Source organism: Macaca nemestrina, chromosome 2, assembly GCF_043159975.1.
Source record: "Macaca nemestrina isolate mMacNem1 chromosome 2, mMacNem.hap1, whole genome shotgun sequence".
Classification (NCBI taxonomy): Eukaryota; Metazoa; Chordata; class Mammalia; order Primates; family Cercopithecidae; genus Macaca; species Macaca nemestrina.
Window position 1 is genome coordinate 147,138,924 of NC_092126.1, and position 19,603 is coordinate 147,158,526.

A 19,603-nucleotide genomic window follows, 5' to 3' on the forward strand; every position below is an offset into this window, starting at 1 on the left:
CACAGTCTCCAGATTCTCACAGACCTTGATGAGCCAAGAGGCAGTTAACACCAGCATTCCTGGGTAAACTGGCTTTTCTATTGGCAAATAAATCTTTTTATATTAAGGTGAAACAATAATAATCATTTTAAACAATCATGTGGAGTGTGATTACAAAATAGCTCATTTGGAAAGAACATTATCAGCTTATGAGATCCTCAGAGATTCTAAAACGGAAGGTGCTACGAATAAAACCAACTGTTATGGGGCTTTGTCATTTCCACAGCACATGAAGGCAAAATTCACATATTAATACTGTAATGAGAAAACAATGCAAATTCTGATTAAGTAAAAAGTGAAAGTGCTTGTTACAGACAAACCTAGCATCTCTCATATCCTTGCTGGCATTAGAGAGGAATTAAGTGGGGAAACTTCTAACTTTCTGAGGCGCCTCAGGTACCATTCAGGTCTGCACACTCACATTCAAAGCATACATCCTTTGGTGGCTGGGTAATAGGAGGGGTTTGCCAGCAAATGCAAACAATTACACTTTGCAATACTCCACTTACTTGCTGTTTACCCAAGGTTTCCTATAAGCAGAATCCCATCTGGCCCAGTTTAAGTCATGCTGACCTCGTTTCAATGGCATGTTTTCCATAGCAGTCTAACCCCACTGATTGGGCTTGTTGGTAAAATGTCAAGCCTGAGTTACTCACAGTCAGAAGGGTCAAGAACATTGAGTTTTTTTGCTAAGATATCTTTGTATTACTTCCAAGTACTATGGTAACTCCTAGAACATGAAAAAAAAAAAAAAAAAAAAAGAAGAACAAAAAACTAGCATTCATTCATTTGACAAAGGGTGATTGAACCCCATCTGTACCAAATGCAGTCCAGGTGCTGAAGCTGCAACTGAGATTTTTTTCTTCATGGAACTTTGTATTCAACAGAGATGGGAAAGATGAGCAATTATCAGATTTATGGTCTTCTGTGAAGATGGCGTGCAACCTGTCTCCTCCTGAGCATGGCAATCATCCCCCTTAATCGTATTTACACAAGGGCAAATATTATTTACCCTTCTTTCATAAAAAAATATTAAAGGTGGTTTTGAGCAAAGCCATTATCCAAATCATGAATTCTTAAAATCAAACAAATGCAACTTAATTCCTAATTGCAATGGTAAAGATTTTGTCTATTCCTGAGCTATCCATGCTTATTTTTTCAGTTTATGTTGGTGTTTTCCTATTGCCACATGCATCAAGCTTGCTTCTCCCAAAAACAGAAATTATAGCTGCTTGGAGAATACATTCTCTTTCTAATCAGACATTTACATCTTTATTTTCTCATCTTCTGCTCCCTTCTAGCCCACTGCAATCTGGCTTCTGCCTCCATCTTGCTGTGTGACTCTTTCTGAGTTTATTAATGACTTCCCCATTGCTAACTTCAACAGACATGCTTCATGCCTCAACTGACTTAGCTCTGGTGCATTCAATATAGCTTAGCACCTGCTTTCATGGCACTGCATTCTTGCAGTCTTCCTCTTTCCTTCTTGGCCTCCTTTGCCCACTAATTCCCCTAAAATGTTGAGAGTCCTCAAAGATGTCTCTAGAGTCTTTTCTCCCAGTTTCGTACCCTTCACCTAACTACCATCTTTATGCCAATAACCTGCAAAGTGATGTGTCCGACTCACAGCTCTCTTCTGAGCTAAAAAACAATATGACCAACTCTCTACTTGATTTTTCTCCTTGGTTATATCAGAAGCACCTCAAGATCAACATATACAAAACTAAACTGTTGATCCCATGCCCAAAACCATTTTTCTCCAAAGTCTTCTGTCTCTATGAATGGCATAATCAGTTGTGGCAAATCAGTGGCTTCAGAGACAATCTTCCTCCTTCCTTATTCATGACACCCTAAACAATGTCGAGAACCATTGATTCTTCTTTCTAAATAACTCCAGGGCAAAGCTCTCCAAATCCACTACCACCACTATAGTCCAAGCCAAGATTTTCTTTTTCATGGACCACTGCAAGCCGTATCTTCCATTTTTATCCCTTTTTGATGCATTCTGCACATTATAGCCAGGGTAATCGTTTAAAACACAAACTCAATAATGTTGCTCTCCTGCTTCAAGCCTTTCAATTACTCTCAATTAGTCTTAGGATAAAATCCAAACTCTTAACCTGGCCATGCCTGATAAGGCATCTGCCCTTTTCGCTTCACTGTTCAGCCAAACTGACATTTCATTTCCTCAGATCAGTCATACATCTTCCAAAGCACCATCTTCCATTTTCCACCTGACCTAAGGTCCTTTGCACATACTGTTCCCATCACATAGACTGCTCTTCCCACTTCCTTCAAATTTCAATTTAAATACAATTTCTTCTCAAATACTCACTGATCCCCAGACTATAAGCACCCCCTTCTTCCAAGCATAGAAGATCTCATTGTGCTTCTCCTTTTTAACTGTTATAACAATTATAATAAAAGGATGGATGCATGTTTTACATGCAAGAATGTCAGCTCCATGAGGGCACATAAAAACTTGACAGCACATTTCAAATAATGAGTCATTCAGTGAATTAACGACTACAAGAATGTTAAGAACTTCCTATATGTGGGGTATAGTAACCCATGACTAACAGCCCAAATATCACATGCCTAGTGATTTGGTGAGATCTCTCTGCATTTTTATCAAATACAGGAGAAAAAAAGTGTTGCTTTGCCATCACCAGCAGGTAAGCAACAGGAGAAGATGCATGTTTTCAGTTAATTCATACTCAAATTTAATTACTTTATCAATTAAGTGTTTCCTCCCAGCCCTCTTTATCTTCTCTCCATGACATAAGCAGCCAAGAACTCAATGAGAAAAAGCATCCTCTTACATCAGGCCCAGGCCTGCTTGGCTTAAAACAGTCTCCATTTATCCCATCTCAGCTCACCTTTATATCTCATCTATTCTACAAGTGTACACCAAAAACGTTTAAAAATCCAACTGTTGACATCAACCTCATCTCCATTTGGTTTCATCTGTTTGGACCTCCCGTATTAGTTCATTTTCACACTACTATAAAGATACTACGTGAGACTGGGTAATTTATAAAGGAGAGAGGTTCAATTTACCCACAGTTCCGCATGACTGGGGAGGCCTCAGGAAACTTACAATCATGGCAGAAGGTAAAGGCGAAACAAGGAAATTCTTCACATGTTGGCAGGAGAGAGAAAGAGGGGGAAGTGCTACACTTTTAAACCATCAGATTTCATGGAAACTCACTCACTGTCACAAGAACAGCATGGGGTAAACCCCCGTAATCCAATCACCTCCCACCAGTTTCCTCCCTCAGCATGTGAGGATTACAATTCAAGATGAGATTTGAGTGGAGACACAGAGCCAAACCATATCACCTCCTATCTCTGTTCTTACCTTTTTCAGATCTCCAACTCCTGATCTGCCCTCAGTAACTCACTATCCATCTCCAGTGTCCTACTGTATCAGACCCCTTGCTTCAGTGAGTTAGGTAGCTATTTCTGTGTAACAAATGAGTTCAAATTCAAGTGGCTTACAACAGAAAAACACTTAGTATGTCTGAAGTGTCTGAAGGTTGGCTGGAGTGAGTTGATTTACATTTAATTCAGCCAGAGGTAACTGTGTTCCACATGCCTCTCATCCTCCTGCTGAGACCAGTAGGCACACCTGAGCATGCTGTTCTCATGACAAAGGTAAAAATTCAGGAGGTTGAGGTCCCACTGCACAAGTCCAAGTTGAAACTCTGCTCGTGTTATATGCTAACATCCCATTGGCTAAAGCCAGTTACAGCCAAGCCCAAAGTCAATGAGTAGAACTCACTATTCCACTGCGAAGCTGCAGAGAAAAGGGTATGGATGTAGAAAGGGTTGAAAATTAGCCTAAGGCTTCAATCTATCACCTGAAAGAGAATCCTCGTGTTGCACATGCAGCATGGGTTAGAGACGCTCTAGTATCCCTCTCTCTCTCTACTCCCTTCGGCCCCTTAGCTGACTTTCCTTCCTAGCTGGTCTCATCTTCAGAAAGAGTAGACAATATGTCCAAGATGACTATTTGATAATAAACCCAAAGAAATTGGCAAGATTTTGGATGTTCTACTTATATATTTTCTAAGCTGAGTTGTTAGCTCCTGATGGAGTGGAATTTACTTTGAAAGTAAACTCAAATAATATAAGGGTTTTGTGCTGTTTTGGTATTATTTATGCCCTTGTTACGCAAAGGTCTATGGACCAGCAGGATAGGCAACTGCTTGTGAACTTGTTAGAAATATAGATTCCCAGGACACACTCCAGACCTACTGAATCAAAACTTGCCTTTTGACAGGATCCCCAGGTAATTTATATGCACGTGAAAGATTGAGAAATACTGGCCTGTACCAAGATTCTTTTAAAATCAGGGGAATGCCAATAGGTAACTTCGGAAATGATGATGACTGAAAGACTATATGACCAGTCTTTATAGAGATAGAAATGAACAACAAATAGCAATGCTGCTGTTGCCATTAGGTTATTAGACTCAGAGTTTTGGCTTTCAAAATATCCCCTGGGAAGGTGGACGGTGCATTCCTCAGAGAACAGTCTATTTCTTTTGAAATCATAAAATTTTGAACAAATTACAAGAAAGGTCAGGCTAAAAATTAAAGCTATAATTTTATTGGGTGACTCCTTTCAGGCAGACAAAGCTGTTTTCCTTCACTGCATTGCTTTTATTGAATTTCTGGGTCATTTAAAAGGGAAAAAAATAAAAGGTATACACAGAATGAATGGGCATATACAGTCTGGTTTAGTAAAAGAGAAAGTATGAAAGATTCTCATTAATTGGGAAATTATAATGGATGATGAAAATAACTCTATAATCATGTAGAAAAGACAAGCATGCAAGCAATTTTCTTATTAGGAATAATGTAGGCAGGAAATGTGAAAAAAGAAGTGCATTTTCAAATATAATCTACTTATCAGGGGAAAATGTGCTAAATGTAATCTGGACAAGGGCAATATATACAATAAAATAAATGATAACAGTTTCCTTGTGCCCTTTGAAATTCATCCCTCCCTCCACTGCTGTACCAGGCAATCACTTATCTGCTTTCTGACATTAAAGATTAACTTACATTTTTTAGAATGTTGTATAAATAAAATCATATGTTATGTACCCCCTTTTTTAGCCCGGCCTGTTTTACTCAGAATAATGATTTTTGAGAGTCATTTATGTTGTGTGTGTACCCACAGTTGATTATTTTTGACTGCTAGGTAGTTTTTCATTGTATGAGTATACCATCATTTGTTAATGGATATCTGGGTCATTTCTATCCAGACTATTAGAAATAAAATTGTCATGAAAATGTGGGTATAATCTTCACATGGATATATGTTTTTATTTTTCTTGTATAAATACCTAAGAATGGAATGACTGACTCATACAACAGGTATTTGTTTAACTCTTTTAAAAAACACTGTCAAGCTTTTGCTAAAGTGGCTGTACATTTTATATTCCTACCAGCAGTGTGTGAGAGCTCTGATTCCTCCCATCTACATCAACGCTTGGTGCGGCCAATCTTTTTAATGTTAGCTATTTTAATGGTTCTGTAGTATTATCACCCTATGCCCTAGGTTTTTCATTTGCCTTTCCCTAAGGAATAATTATTCTGACCATCTTTTCACGTCCTTATTGCCCATTGGTATATTTCTTTCTAAAATGTCTGCTCAAATATTTAGCCCACTTTTACTGGGATATTTTGCTTCTTCTTATTGAGTTGCACAAGTTCTTTATATTATGGATACATGTTCTTTGCCATATACATGATATAAGAAAAGACTTAAGGTCCTTTCTGGTTGTCACATTTTAATATTCTGTGATTTGGGTATAATCCTGAGTATTCAGACACCTGTATTTATAGAGTTAAATAGTGGAATAAATATTTTTTTTTTCAAGCAACTATTTGCACTTTATGCAGATGTAATCCAATCAAAATGAATAGATAGAATGTAAAGGATTCCAAAGGCTTTTGTTTATTTATTGTGTTTTTTAGGACCACCATGGTTTAAAATGTACAGTGTGGCTTTAGCCAATTAACAGCAACTTTTGTTCATTGCCCAGCAGCTATGGAAGAGATGAGACCTATTTTGAAAAAGGAGAAAAGGCAAAAACCATAACAAAGGGAATCTTTTCTTATTTAGGGGCCCAAACAAGTACATGCTCCAAAAGGCCAGAGGAGCTACCTGAATAACCTGATAAGCAAAGAGCATCATGAAGGGGATTTGTGAGAGATCCCAGACATAAAATAAAAGCAGGTCTCCCGGGGAGATCAAATGGATGGGCTCGGTTCCTGGTCAGTGTGTCCATGGGAGCGAGCAAGAACAGAGAGATGGCCAGAAAATGCCAGCATCTCCGGATTCATGCAGCTAAGACCAGTGTCCCTTGGGACACCAGGACCTGTGATGCCTCCTTAAGTACTGAGACTATGTCCAGCACCGTTCTGTAGCGTGAGGCCAAAGAAGGAGCCAAGGTAGGAATCCTGCCTCCAAGCAGCTCACACTCTAGGGAAGACAAATAACTACAAAAGAAGGTGTCACCTAGGAAAAGAATCCAAGGGCAGCTCAGGGATGGAGTGCAGGTCAGCATGACCCATCCCCTGGACCAGCTGGAGGCTTCAGAGCCCAGCACCACTGAACAGTGTAGTGCAAAGTCCACTTAATCTGTGATGCACTGTGGCTTTTCTGCCAACCCACAGTAGATGTCCTTCTTAAGTGGAAGACTCCAAGCAGCAGACTATGAGCAAGACTCAAGGACAGAACCACAAAACAACATGATGCCAGCAATACTGATGGTATTAGTTGGGGCCGGAAGCCTCGCATTTCAGAAAATAAACTTAAACTGCAGAGAGACATAAGCCCCGAGCCGTCTTCCAGGGATTAGGCTGTTTCTTGACATAAAGGTTGAGCCGCAGATGAAAGTTTGGCAAATTAGAACCTAGGAAAAGAATGACCCCAAAGACCCCAGAGTCAGAGATAGTACTTTGCCTCTAACCACTGCCCTTGGCTAAAAGAGTGTGCTTGTCCCAAGCAAGAAGGTTTTTTGTTTTTTGTTTTTTTAATAATTGCTATAATTAATTAAACATACACCCAAGTTCACTGTTTGGTAAGTCTCCATAAAAAATTGTTTAGATTCTTCTTACACCATTCCTTTATGTGTTTTCCCATGAAAAAAATCATATTCAAGTGTTGATAAGGTAAAAATACCTAGATATGTCTGATTGATCACTTCATTTGGAAACAGCAGAATGTATTGAAAGATACTTGGTAGCTCAGAGTCTGCAGAGTGGTTGAGAGGCTGTGCAGCAACCACACTTCAGAACTGCGCCAGCAGAGGTCCCACTGCCCCTGGGACTCAAATGCTGCAGTTCAATCCACAGTCAGGCCTCAAACACCAAGAATCTCCCCTACACCTGCCTCCAAAAGCCTAATGCCTCCACCAACACTATTGCCAGTAAATGGACTTCGTGCTCTGCTGCTTCCTCTGGTCACTTCACATCAAAATCTCCCCTGTGTGTGCATCTTATTGATGGGGAGCCTAAGCCATATGACTGTATCCAGCAGCAAGAGAGGCTAGGAAAATGTACAACAGGCTCCCACCTTGGGTGGAAAATAGTCATATTATGGGAAATTATCCAAACAGAAAGGCTTTTCAGAAAATCCTGTATGACCACAAAACATAATAAGTGATTCTCACTAATGTTCAATTTTTTCTTTTTCTTTTTTTCATCTCTTATCAGAGGTTCAAGTCAAGTTGCAGCCTCAATTTCTGCCATGAAATGATGGGAAAAAATGAGTCCGAACTTGTTTTGCCAGAGAACAAACCTACACTCATTTTAAAGAGCTTTTGTCTGCTCCACACACAATAATGATTAGCTAACAATCGCTATTGTATTTTGGAAGGTATGTTGAGACTTGTAAAAAAATACTTCTATACTTCTGTGGGAGCAAAACTAAATGTCTGAACAATGATAAATTCATTGGAGGCCACAGAGAGTGGAAAAGTTCCAAAGAATAGCAAAGGCTATTTTTCAGATAATAGCAGGCTGAAAAGAAGGTCATGTTCGCAAGATAAAGACACTTTCTTAAAAAAGAAGATCAAAGCAACCTATTGAAAATGAATTGATACTATTCATATCACCAAGATGTCATTTAATTTTCTGGTTTGATTCATGAAATAAAGATTAATGATTTTAAACCAGGAGAGAAGGGTCAAATTGTCAGGGTGGATAGATAGCTGTAATGTCAGATAAATTCTCATATTAGAGTGAAGTCAGTTCAAAGATACTCAAGTAGGTATATGTCTACATTTATGGAAAATATTACACATTTGAAAAGATGTATGTAAACACACACACATACACACGCACCCAAGCAGTAAACTGCTTTGTTTGTGGACAACAGCATCAGTAAAAACATGAGGAAATTAACCCTAACAGGCAAAGGTAGTTGACATTTTTCAACTAACTTTTTCCAGGAAAAAAAAAAAAATCTCAGACCTACTTTCTTCTTAACAATACCTCATTACCTAAGATGCTTCAGTGTTACTCAACTGTCTTCGTAGTCCAAAAGATAGGAAGAAAAGCATTTAATATCCAGATTGACTTTATGATTCTGCACAGATGCATTTTGTATAAATTCCAAGCTATATTTACTGTGTATTATAAATATAAAATATATATTCTACTTTAGATGAAACTTTATTTTTTATTTTTAAAAATGACAATAAGTATAAACAGAAATTGGGTACTTGACACATGAAACAGCTACCAGAATTTATGTTACACTTAAGTTCTTATGGTCTTAAGTGGGGTAATGTGCAAAAGTTCAGACTAGTAGTAGATGTCTCTTATGTGAATTTCACGTGTGAATAAAAGTACTTTGATCAAAATAAATATCTTAAGCTTTAAAAATATGCTGAGAGTTAGTTTTGGAACTGTCAGAAAGCTTAGGAAATTTAATCATTCAGTCCACCTAGGCAGTTTCTTAAAGAGTCATTTTGTTAAAAGATATTCTCCTTTCAACAGAGATGTGGCTGTCTGACTGGACAAACCCCTGACTAGGCTTAGCAAGCAGCCCACCTCCCAAGTTCAGCACCCTTTGCTCTGTTTCTAAGGAGCAACAGGAATCCATATACCCAGAATCCATAGCTTTTCAAATGATTATTTGAAAGTAATGGGACTTCACATATCCCAAGCTTTCAAAAGAACTTTTCAAATAAACTTCACCTATTGCACTGCAAAAATTCACATAGCAACCTCTTTCCTACCTCTGTTGACCTGGAGGCGTGGCTGGCCCCACAAAGGGAGCTTTCATAATGGGAGAAATGTTCTCCATCCTCAAACTGCCATTCTCCTCATCATCTGCAGAGACAAAGATGAACGGGAAGAGTGGGTCACAATTTCCTGATACAGGCGCTAATCATGCTGGTGACATTAAGCCTGGACAGAGAAGAATTACACCCATAGCCAGATGGAAAGAGCACCCTTTATTTGCAAGTTCCTGGGTGTGGAGAACTGGTCTTGTGCAAAATGGTAAAGTTAGGAGAAAGTTCACCGCACCTTGGCACACTCTTGCCTACCTCCAAGTGCCCTGGTTTCTCCCATTATTCCCTACAAGGAGAGCACCCTTACCTGTCTTTCAGCTGCTCTGAGCCTTTGGTTCTACATCTGTAAAATGAAGATGAAAACGTAACAGTGTAGATGTTTGTGAAAGGAACTATAATAGGTAGACATGTTAGACTGATGTACATGCTAGACTTATGTAAGATAGTTTTTCTTTCCAACAATCAGCAGAAATGATATCAATCTAGTGCTGTTGATCATATCTTGTGGTTGCTGTGTTAAGGTGAACTAATCAGCCGAGTTACCATGACTCATTAAGAGTACCACCTGTTCCCCCTGGCTCTGGAACCCAGCATAAATGACTCAGAACTGTGGCTTTATAACACATTGGTGATGGTACCATGTACTTAGCTCTTATTACACACCAAGCACTGTGGTAAGGATTAAACACATGCAAACGAATTCAACCTTTGCAACAAACAGCCTGAAGGGCTAGAGGGGAGGGGAGAGAGGAAGGAAGAAGGTCTTTCTAGTGCTCTTCGAATCACTTGCAGGCAATTATCTATTCTGTCTATTCAAAGGGCCAACGTGTTCTGGGAGCTTGAGCAGGTAATTTTACTTGTTTTAGACTAAGTTTCCTCAACTGGAAAACAAAGGCCAGATGATATGTGTAGTTCTTAATATCTCTAACCTTGCAGAAAATTACTTAAGGCAATACCACTCTTGTTGCAGAACACAGGAGTCCGTTTGAGTTAGTTCATGAGGAATAAATTTACCATAGTATGGTCAAGGCTAAAATTGGGAAGTGGTGGGTCCTGAGAAAGTCCTGCGGCCAGTCCTTCTATCATGGAGACTCTGCTTCTCTCTGGGCTTCTGTTCTGTTATTCTCTTTATTCTATCCATGTGGGCTTTCTCTCATAACTCTAATAATGTCAGTTTGCGTTTCAGTTTTCCCCTTTTCTTCTCCATGCACTCTAGGGCCTTTTGCTCCCTGACATTAGCTGATTCGATCTCTTTGTTTTCCAATTCCGAGAAAATAATCTGGTTGGTTCAAGCCGACCTCAGGGTCCTACGTCTGTTCATCCCATGGACTGGCTGCTTCTGGGTCAGGGGCCAGCCCTGAAGCATTCAGCTGTGATGAATGAGGGGGAGGATCCACCTAGCACAAAGCATAGTCTTTCTCCTCAGCAAGGAAGTTTCCTTGAGAAGGGGAAATATTCAGTGAGGACCCTGGAATATCTCTAGCATGGCTACTAAACCACATCAATATCTCAATCGATTAAAAGATGTGTTTTTACCAGTGAATGGCAGCCAGAAACACTGCTGAGGCTTGAAAACACACACATACGCACGCACACACACACACACACACGCATACACAAAGGAACACCGACTCTGTATCTGTACAATTGCAAACACAACGCATCCTGCTTTTCTACAATGCATGAGAAAGAGAAAAGCAGCCCCTGGCATCCAGGACCTGACTGGGCATTACTAGCTAGACCTTGCTGTTCTCCTGTTGAACATAAACAATTTCACAGAACATTAACATCAAACAAAGCCACTCCATGACCAGACACGATCGAGACAAAAACAGGACCATTATGTAATTATGTCGGAACACAAACAAAGCGTGACGATGGCCCAGAGCACAAAAATAATCAGACAGCCCCTTTCCTGACTAATATGAGTGAGGGCTTCTTCTTTATCAATGATAGCTTCAGCCTCACTCTAATCTGTTCTCCCTCTAGATAAGATTACTTAAGGTATGCATTCATAGAATTGCCCACTGCTTGACAGCGTCCAATCCAGAGAGAAGCCTTACTTCCTTATGCCCTCCTCAAAACCTTGACACAAAGTCAAATCTTACAGAAGTCCTTCCTGACACCCTCTTACTGAGACACCCTATAGTTCCCTGTGGAACAGTTCTCCTTCCCTCCTGTGAGAACTGAACCCGTTGTTCAACGACAGGTGTGTTCCTGCTGGAGGACATTCTGCTGGAGGACATTGACATGCTCTATAGCCTAGCAAGTATTTTCCCTTACATGAAATTTAAACTCACATTTGTCCTGTGAAAGCAGCATCACTAATCAATAAGTGAAGAAACCGAGGATTAAAGAAGGTTACTCAAGGTACACTTCGGATCATCATCAAAGGTCAAATTTAAGCATAGGCTGCCTAATTCCAAACCCAGTGCTCCTTATTCCAGAGGGAGATAACCTCCCCAATGTGACTATTTTCCTGGCAATGACTGTAGAAGCCAAAGACAGTTGCATTTATAGTAGTCTGTCTCTGTCACCTCTGTCTCTATCTCTGTCTTTCTCTCTCACACCCACCCTCTCTTCCTGTTCTAAAAATGAAGATAAACAACACAAAACTATCACATTTTTACCCAAAACTTGTGATCAGTTAGAATCTGAAGCTTGGGTGGAAACAAGGGCCAGTGACATAATTTAGGAGAAAATATCAGTGGCACTTGGAGACACCAGCCCCATATGACATGGAGCCCCTGGGGATGTCTTCACTTCTGTGCTGCCAGCCTGGGTCAGGTTGGCCACATACTTTTCTTACCCCTGTCCTCTCCTCTCTGAAAACTGGCACAGATCCAGTCTCTATTACTATTCAAGCGAGTGGACAGGAACCAATTCCTCCTCTCAAACTTTTCATTTAAATGGAGGTGAAAAGTCATCCTAATGTGTACTTACTGTGAAGAGTTGCTCCTATAAATGGAGTACTGAATGACAGAGTTAATAAAACATTGAAAAAGAGGCATTTTCTCACCTGAGAACTTAATTGCTACAGCAAATTTAACAAGGAGCTCTTGACATTCTATTTCATAAAGAGTATTTTATTCTCAAATTGTACCTTTGATTTATAAACTACAGGGTGAGGGCCTGTCAATGGCCATGGGGAACATTTCTCTTCCTAAATACCAAGGTGTAATTTATGCACGTCAAGACTAGAACTAATTTATTTGGTTTACAATAAAACTCGAAGTGCCTTTAATTTATGTCTTTATAATTTTGAAAAATTAACTTTGAAAATAAATTAAACCATTGCCCATCTTCACAAATACAAATATATCATGAGATTTTGTGCAGGTCAAGGGCTCAAGTTATCATGGGGAATACCCATTGAGGAAGGTCCTATCTTACCCCCTCTGTAATAGTTTAAACTTGAAATATGAATAATAGAATAAATATTTTAGGACTTTTTTCCTAAGCAAGTCTAAATAGGGGTTTAATTTTGCCATATTAAAATAATTTTAACAAAGGATTTTATATGATAGAAAGAATGAATATATCTTGTCTTCAACAAAAAATATTTTTGAAAATGTACTGATTTCATTAACACATATTAGTTAGGTGTTGATTCCATCAACCAGCAGCTCAGCACAAAACAGGTGACACACTCAATATAAATATTCCTTGGAGGGTTTGTTCATAAGGGCACAGTTTACAAAGATGCAGGGTAGGGCAATCACAAGGGGTGGTGGTGGACCCCCTGGGATAGAAGTAATAAAGCTGTTTTTATCTGTCTGTTCTTTTTAAAATGAGCAAGTATTGCATTCTAGTAAAAACAAACAATAAAAGAAATTTTATTTTGAAACACATACACCATTATCACTCTGACTTTATCTAGTTTTAGGGCTTATAAACACTTATATTTGTTCTCAATTTTCTCAGACCTCCACGGCTCCATAAAATCCAGATGTATTTGTTATAATTAGGTTTTGCTGCATGTGACCCATGTGACCTCAAACCCAAATTAAGAGGGGCTTAGAACTGAGAAAGTTTTATTCTCTCCTATACAATTTCTAGAGATGAGTGTCTAGGGCCAATATGTGGCTCTGCAAATACTAAGGGACTCCCACCTTCCAGCCTTCTGCTGCACTGTTTCTGGAATGTGGCCACTTCTGTGAGGTTCAAGATGACTACTGGAGTCTTGGCCATTATATCCCTATTCTAGCCAGCAAGAAGGAAAAAAAGGCAAAGAAAAAAAAAATGTTCTTCTCCCTTAAAGACATTTGCTTGAGTTGTGCATACCACTTTTGCTTGTATCCTGCCAACTGGCAAGATTAGCAACATGTCCACACCCAGCTGCAAAGGAGGCTGGAAAATGCCTTTATTATGAGAAGTTATATCCTTCACTAAAGTTCCATTACTGTAGGAGAAGGAAAATGGATATGGGAAAATAATCAGCAATGTATGCTATTATATGTCATATAAAAGACATGATCTAGTTAAACTTTACCCAGTAATTCCTCCAAATAAGCCACTGGTCTCATTTAAGACGTAACGTCTGAAATGGAGCTATTTCCAAAACAGGTGAGGTCTACTCACACTAGCCACCAAGCCCTCCTTGTTATTCCATGCATGTACTAGGCAGCTCAATGCCATTAAACTTACTTGCCCTCTGTTTGGAATGCTCAGATATTTACTTGGCTCATTGCCTCACTCCTTCACCTCTTCAAGTCTCCATGCAAATGTCACATTATCAGCAATACTTTACTCCCCATTCTATTGAAAATAGCAATTTAAAATAGTCTTCCCCATCCAACACTCTCTACTTCCTGTTCCCAACTTGATTTTTGTCTTTTACATTGATTTATATCTCATACAGTATATGTTTTGAGTATTCACTCTCTGCCTCACCTCCTCTCAACTAGAAAGCAAAAACTCCATGAACGCAGGAATCTTTTTCTGTTTTAGACAATTCATTTGTCCCCTGACCAAGAGCAGAGCCTGGCACATAATAAGTGTTCAACAAATATTGGATCAATGAATCAATGAACAAACAAATCTTATACCCCAGCAATCAACACAGTTGAATACGAATTTTACGCAAGAATAAATAAAACCGTTTCAGAGGTGGCTCATTAAATCCAGAAATCAATTTTGTAAGTAATTATAGGGCTCTTTTCTCCATTAGGCTCTTTGCTAGGCAATTAGGAAACAATAGTGGGTAGAGGTGCTGCTTAATAAAATTTTCAATCTGATTAAGGAGAACCATATGAGTTAAAGTGTCCTAAAAAAAAATGCAAAACTGAACTATGCTAGTCACTACTAAGGAGAGGGATTCCTTCCTACGTCATCATTTGATTTTTCATATCACTTCATATTTTTCTAATATCTTCCAATGAATCTTATTTAACTTCCTATTTGTTTACCTCTTTATTGTATATCTTCCCCCACTAAAATAAATGGAGGTCCCCAAATAACAAAAATCTTATCTTCCCCTCTTCCATATCCCTAGTTCCCAGAATAGTTCCTAGCATTTAAAAAGGCACCTGTTAAATATTATTGAATGTGTGAATGGGTAAATAATGCTACGAATGCCTGGGAGGAACTGAGAAAGGTAAGGGGAGGATATGACTGTTATGAGGAGTGAAGACAAGAAAGAGTTAACTGGGCAAATAAGGAGAGGAAGAACATTCCACGCAGAGGAAAAATGGCATGTGCACAAGCTCTGTTCAGCTCATGGTTTGTATACACAAACAACTCAACCCATCATTGGTTTTGTAAATAAAGTTTTATTGGAATACAACTACACTCATTCTGTATTGTCTATGGCTGATTTCACACTACAATGGCAGAGCTGAAAAGGCATAATTGAGTAATTGAGACAGAAACCAAATGAAATGCAAAGTTGAAAGTATTTACCATCTGGTCCTCTACAGAAAAAGTTTGCTGACCATGATACAAAGGCTCATCGATGGACTAAAATGTGGTCGGCAGCTCTGCTCAAAGTGTAGTACTCAGACCAGCAGCATCAGCATCCCCTAGGAAAACGTCAGAAATGTACCTGTCAGACCCCATCCCAGATCTACGGAATCACAGTCTTTGGAGGCAGGAGCGCAGCAATCTGTGTTTTGACAAGCTCTCTAGATGATTCTAACACGTGCTATCTATTGAGGCAGCGAATAAGATAAAAAGAAGAGTGTGGTAAGAGTTGAGGCTGGAAAAGTTGGCAGAGGCTAGACCATGCAGGCATAAGGCCATGGTCAAGAGTTTAGTCTTTATCTTAAGAACAACAGGAAGACATAACAGGTTACGCAGTCAGATAGTAGGAGCAAATTTGCAATTTGGATCACTCGGACTGCAGTGTGAAGAGTAAGTTGTAGGGGGCGCTAGAGTGCAGGCAGCAAGATCCACTGGACAAATGATGGTAGTTGGAATTCTGGATGACATCGAACAACCATTTTCTTCTTTCTCTCCTTTAACCTCGCTGAATGTCAGTTTTCTTGTCAGTAAAATGGGGATAGCAATTCATAAATTTGCAATGAGGTTTAAAAAATAAAATGTATATGACAAACCCAGCACAGTCTCTAGCACAAAGTAGGGACTCAACTAATAGGAATTCTCTTCTTGAGATCTATTTTCTTTTTCTCCTGCTTCATCTTCATTCCTTCATCTTGAATGATGACTCTTGCACTCCACTTTGGCCAATATACAATATGACAGCTTGGAAGTAGTTGAATATGATCCTATTTCCTTTCATCTCTAGCAATATTAGATTCTACCTCTGTGATGAACTTTAAAATACTATGAAAAGCAATGAAAAACTCATTCATCCAAGACTTTAAACTAATTAAGGGAGCCCAGCATTAATACAGTCATTTGCAGGGAATTCTTTTTTGAAGAGAATAATTTTGCTTCATTTATAGCCCACTCTATTCCAAAAGGGATTTGAGATGGCTTCCAAAAATGTGCACGTCACAGAAAAATAAATGAAAAGGAAGAAAAATTAGACAAAAGGAAAAGAAAGTGATTTAGAGCTATAAGCTAATTCAGCAAACTCCCTGTGACTGTGCCACTAATTTGGCTCTGAGTTTTCTAAAAGTCAATATGTCAAGGAAGTCACAGTGGGTTATGAGATTCAAGGTCCGTACAACTAAAGCATACCCGTGTTCAAGAGGAGCTCTTAACACAGAGGCCAGAGAAAGATGCCTCTCGGGGGTCCCCAGAGTGAAGATACCGAATAATTTAACAAGCAACATCCTTGGCAGCTTCCAGAACAGCCTTGAAGAATCACTTCCTAATTGCTATGTTTTGTAAAGCCAGGATTCAAGTTAGCATCATCTATGATTTAAGTGGTCCCCTTGAGGGCAGAAGAATTAATGCTGATATTTTATGCTGCTGTAGTCGTCACTTACAAAGAGAACATGGAAGCTGAAAAGCCAGAGAGGTCTTTCAGCCCTAGGGTTCTCAGGCTGTTTCTTGGATTCCTCGGGTTTTACAGAAATGCTTCAGAGAAAGTGGGGGCCTGGAGGAGCACAAAAGAGATGCCAAAGTCTTGTGCTCCACATCCCTGGCTTTAACCACAGCAACACTACTTTCTTTTAAAAAAGTTTGAAAGCCACAGGGGCCTCAGCACAGTGCAGCAGTTCAGTAAGTGAACTTTGGAGTTATTTGGAGGGCAGAGAGCCTGGGTTAGGATTCAAACTCAGGTACTCAGTAGCTGTGGGACTGTGGGCAAATTACTTCACCCCTCTGTGCCTTAGTTTTTTCCACCTACAAAGGAGGATATCACTAGTACTTACCACATAGGGACATTGAGAACATGAAATTGATTGATGCAGATAAAGCCCTTTAGCAGAATGCACGGTACAGAAAAAGTTCAAAAGAGGTTTAACAACAGGAGTCTGCGGAGGAGAAATATTAACCTCTTAATCTACTCTAATATCCCATGTATAAAGAAACTCCTGCTGTAAAAATATTCTGTCTGCATAAAGGCTATCCAAAATAAAAATGTCCAGAAGTTGAAGTGACTTGCCCCAAATTACATTCCCTCTAGCAGAATAGGTGCTTGAACCCAGTGCTCCTGACTTATTTTCCAATGTCCTGTCCACATAAAAAGGAGACTGCTTTCCATTTCTTATGACTGTGCTCCATTTTGCTCTAAATGCCTCACTGTACCCATTTCATGAAATCCAATATATGGAACAGCAAATGACTCTCATCTCCTGGGTGAATTCCAACTGTTAATGGCTTTCTAGAGAAGGATTTTATACCACATTCAGGATTAGCACTATAGAGTTTGGCAATCAACTAGTAATGTCTGCTATTGGAAAGAAAAGGGGTAAGTTTGCATATGCATATCAATGGTTATCAGTGCTTTCAACTCTCCACAGCACATCTCCCCATTCTGAACACACAATAGGCTGTTTGTCAATATTCACAGAGGGACTCACTGATTCATGGATTGTTTGTATAAAATATTTTGTAATCATAAATATCAATGGTGATAGATTTCATTGACCTTTTACAGAACATAAGGCAGGTGGTATTACTTGAGGCTAAGAATTATGAGTATTCAATTATGTACTTTCTCAAGATCCTCCAATATAGAGGAATGCCTTACTGGTTTTGGAAGGCCCATTGCCTGGAAAACGGAGAGAAACACTGCACTGATTTCTTTTGGGAACATGTCTTTCTGTGAAAGTCCTAAATCAATTCAAGACTCTTGCACAATGGCTGACTTCAACATTTATTGCCTCTGAAACTGAAATTGCTTATTTTCAAATAGTTTTGACACTGCAGTTACTGGGTCCCTACTTTGCCCAGATGCTGTCTCGCTAACTATAAGGCATAGGACAATGAATCGGAGTTGCTGGCTTCCAGCAAAGATACAAATGCCAGTTAAGCTCAACTAACTTAAGAACATGGATTGATCTGATGTAAGGGCAGGAGAAGTGTTAATAGTATGTATGCTTGGTTCTGTTTATCCTCTCTGCTCCTTGAAATACTTTCTTGCTCAGTTGATAGGACAGGGCATCTTTGCCTGTTTCTCTAACTGGGAAGTTTCAGTCTCTTTTCCTGATTTTCCTTATCTTCCTAAGTTCAAACTGTTGACATACACTACAGCCCAGTTTTTGGACATCCTTCCCTGCATATTAACACTCGTGCATGGTGATCTCATCCGGCCTCATGGCTTGACATGTAATCTATGTGCTGTGGGCTCTTCAATTTACATCTCCAGTCCCGGCTTTGCTTCTGAACTGAGACTTGTACATTCAAGTCCCACCTAACATCTTCATTTGAATATTTAAAGCTATCTCAACTATAGAATGTCCCAAACCAATTTCTGATGTTCCCTTGCAAACCCACTCTTACCATAGTCTTCTCATTACACTACATTACAACGCATTCTATGTCAAACCCACCCTTTCAGTGGCTTAGGCCTAAAGCATTAACTCCTATCTTTTGCTTATGACTCCTAACAAGTCCACCAGCAAATCCTCTCCACTACTACTTCATCTTACATAGAATATAACCCCTGCTCCCCACCTCACTGTACCTCTATCCTGTCTCACCTGAATTACCGCTTTATTTCCCCACTGAGCCCACACTTTTACCATTAGCCACCTGTACGTCTCCACGCAGCAGGTGAAGCAATCCTATCAAAGTGTAAGTCAAATAATTCGGATCTAGCCCAAACCCTCCATGAGACTCCCATTTCCCTTGGAGAACAAGCCTAAGGCAATGAGGACAAACACTGCAGTCTTTACAAAGACCAGCAAGGTCCTGAATGATGTGCTGCACCTCTGTTATCTCCCTGCCATTACTTTCCCCCTTGTTCACTCTGCATCAGCCACACTGTCTCCTACTGTGCCTGAAACCCTCCAGGCATATTCATATTTTTCCTCAGGACCCTTGCACTTGCTTTTCAAATTTATTTCCTCAAATAGCCACACAACACAACCCCTCACTTCCTCCAGTTCTTCTATTCAAAAGTTATGTTCTGTAAGCCTTTTCCTGACGACCCTATCAAAAATTGTAAGCCCTACCCCTAATGCTTCCTATGCTTTTCCTTTGCCTTATTTTTTTTCTCCTTAGAATTTATCACTATTTTCTATGCTTTTCTTAATTAATTTGTGCATTTAAAAATCTCCCCCACTGGCCAGGCGCGTTGGCTCATGCCTATAATCCTAGCACTTTGGGAGGCTGAAGCAGGCAGATCACGAGGTCAAGAGATGGAGACCATATTGGCCAACATGGTGAAAC

General features: G+C 39.5%; 1 long non-coding RNA gene across 2 annotated transcripts in view; it reads right to left on the reverse strand.

The window, feature by feature from the left end:
• Window positions 1-19,603, reverse strand: part of LOC112425903 (uncharacterized) — a 537,838-nt gene that overhangs the window by 357,034 nt on the left and 161,201 nt on the right. Inside the window, exons 2-3 of one of the 2 annotated variants that reach the window (XR_011620213.1) lie at window positions 9,666-9,701; window positions 9,302-9,395 (exon numbers count right to left, since the gene is read on the reverse strand). This is a non-coding gene — a long non-coding RNA (uncharacterized lncRNA). The remainder of the gene's footprint in view (window positions 1-9,301; window positions 9,396-9,665; window positions 9,702-19,603) is intronic. The other variant, XR_011620212.1, reaches the window with a different exon arrangement.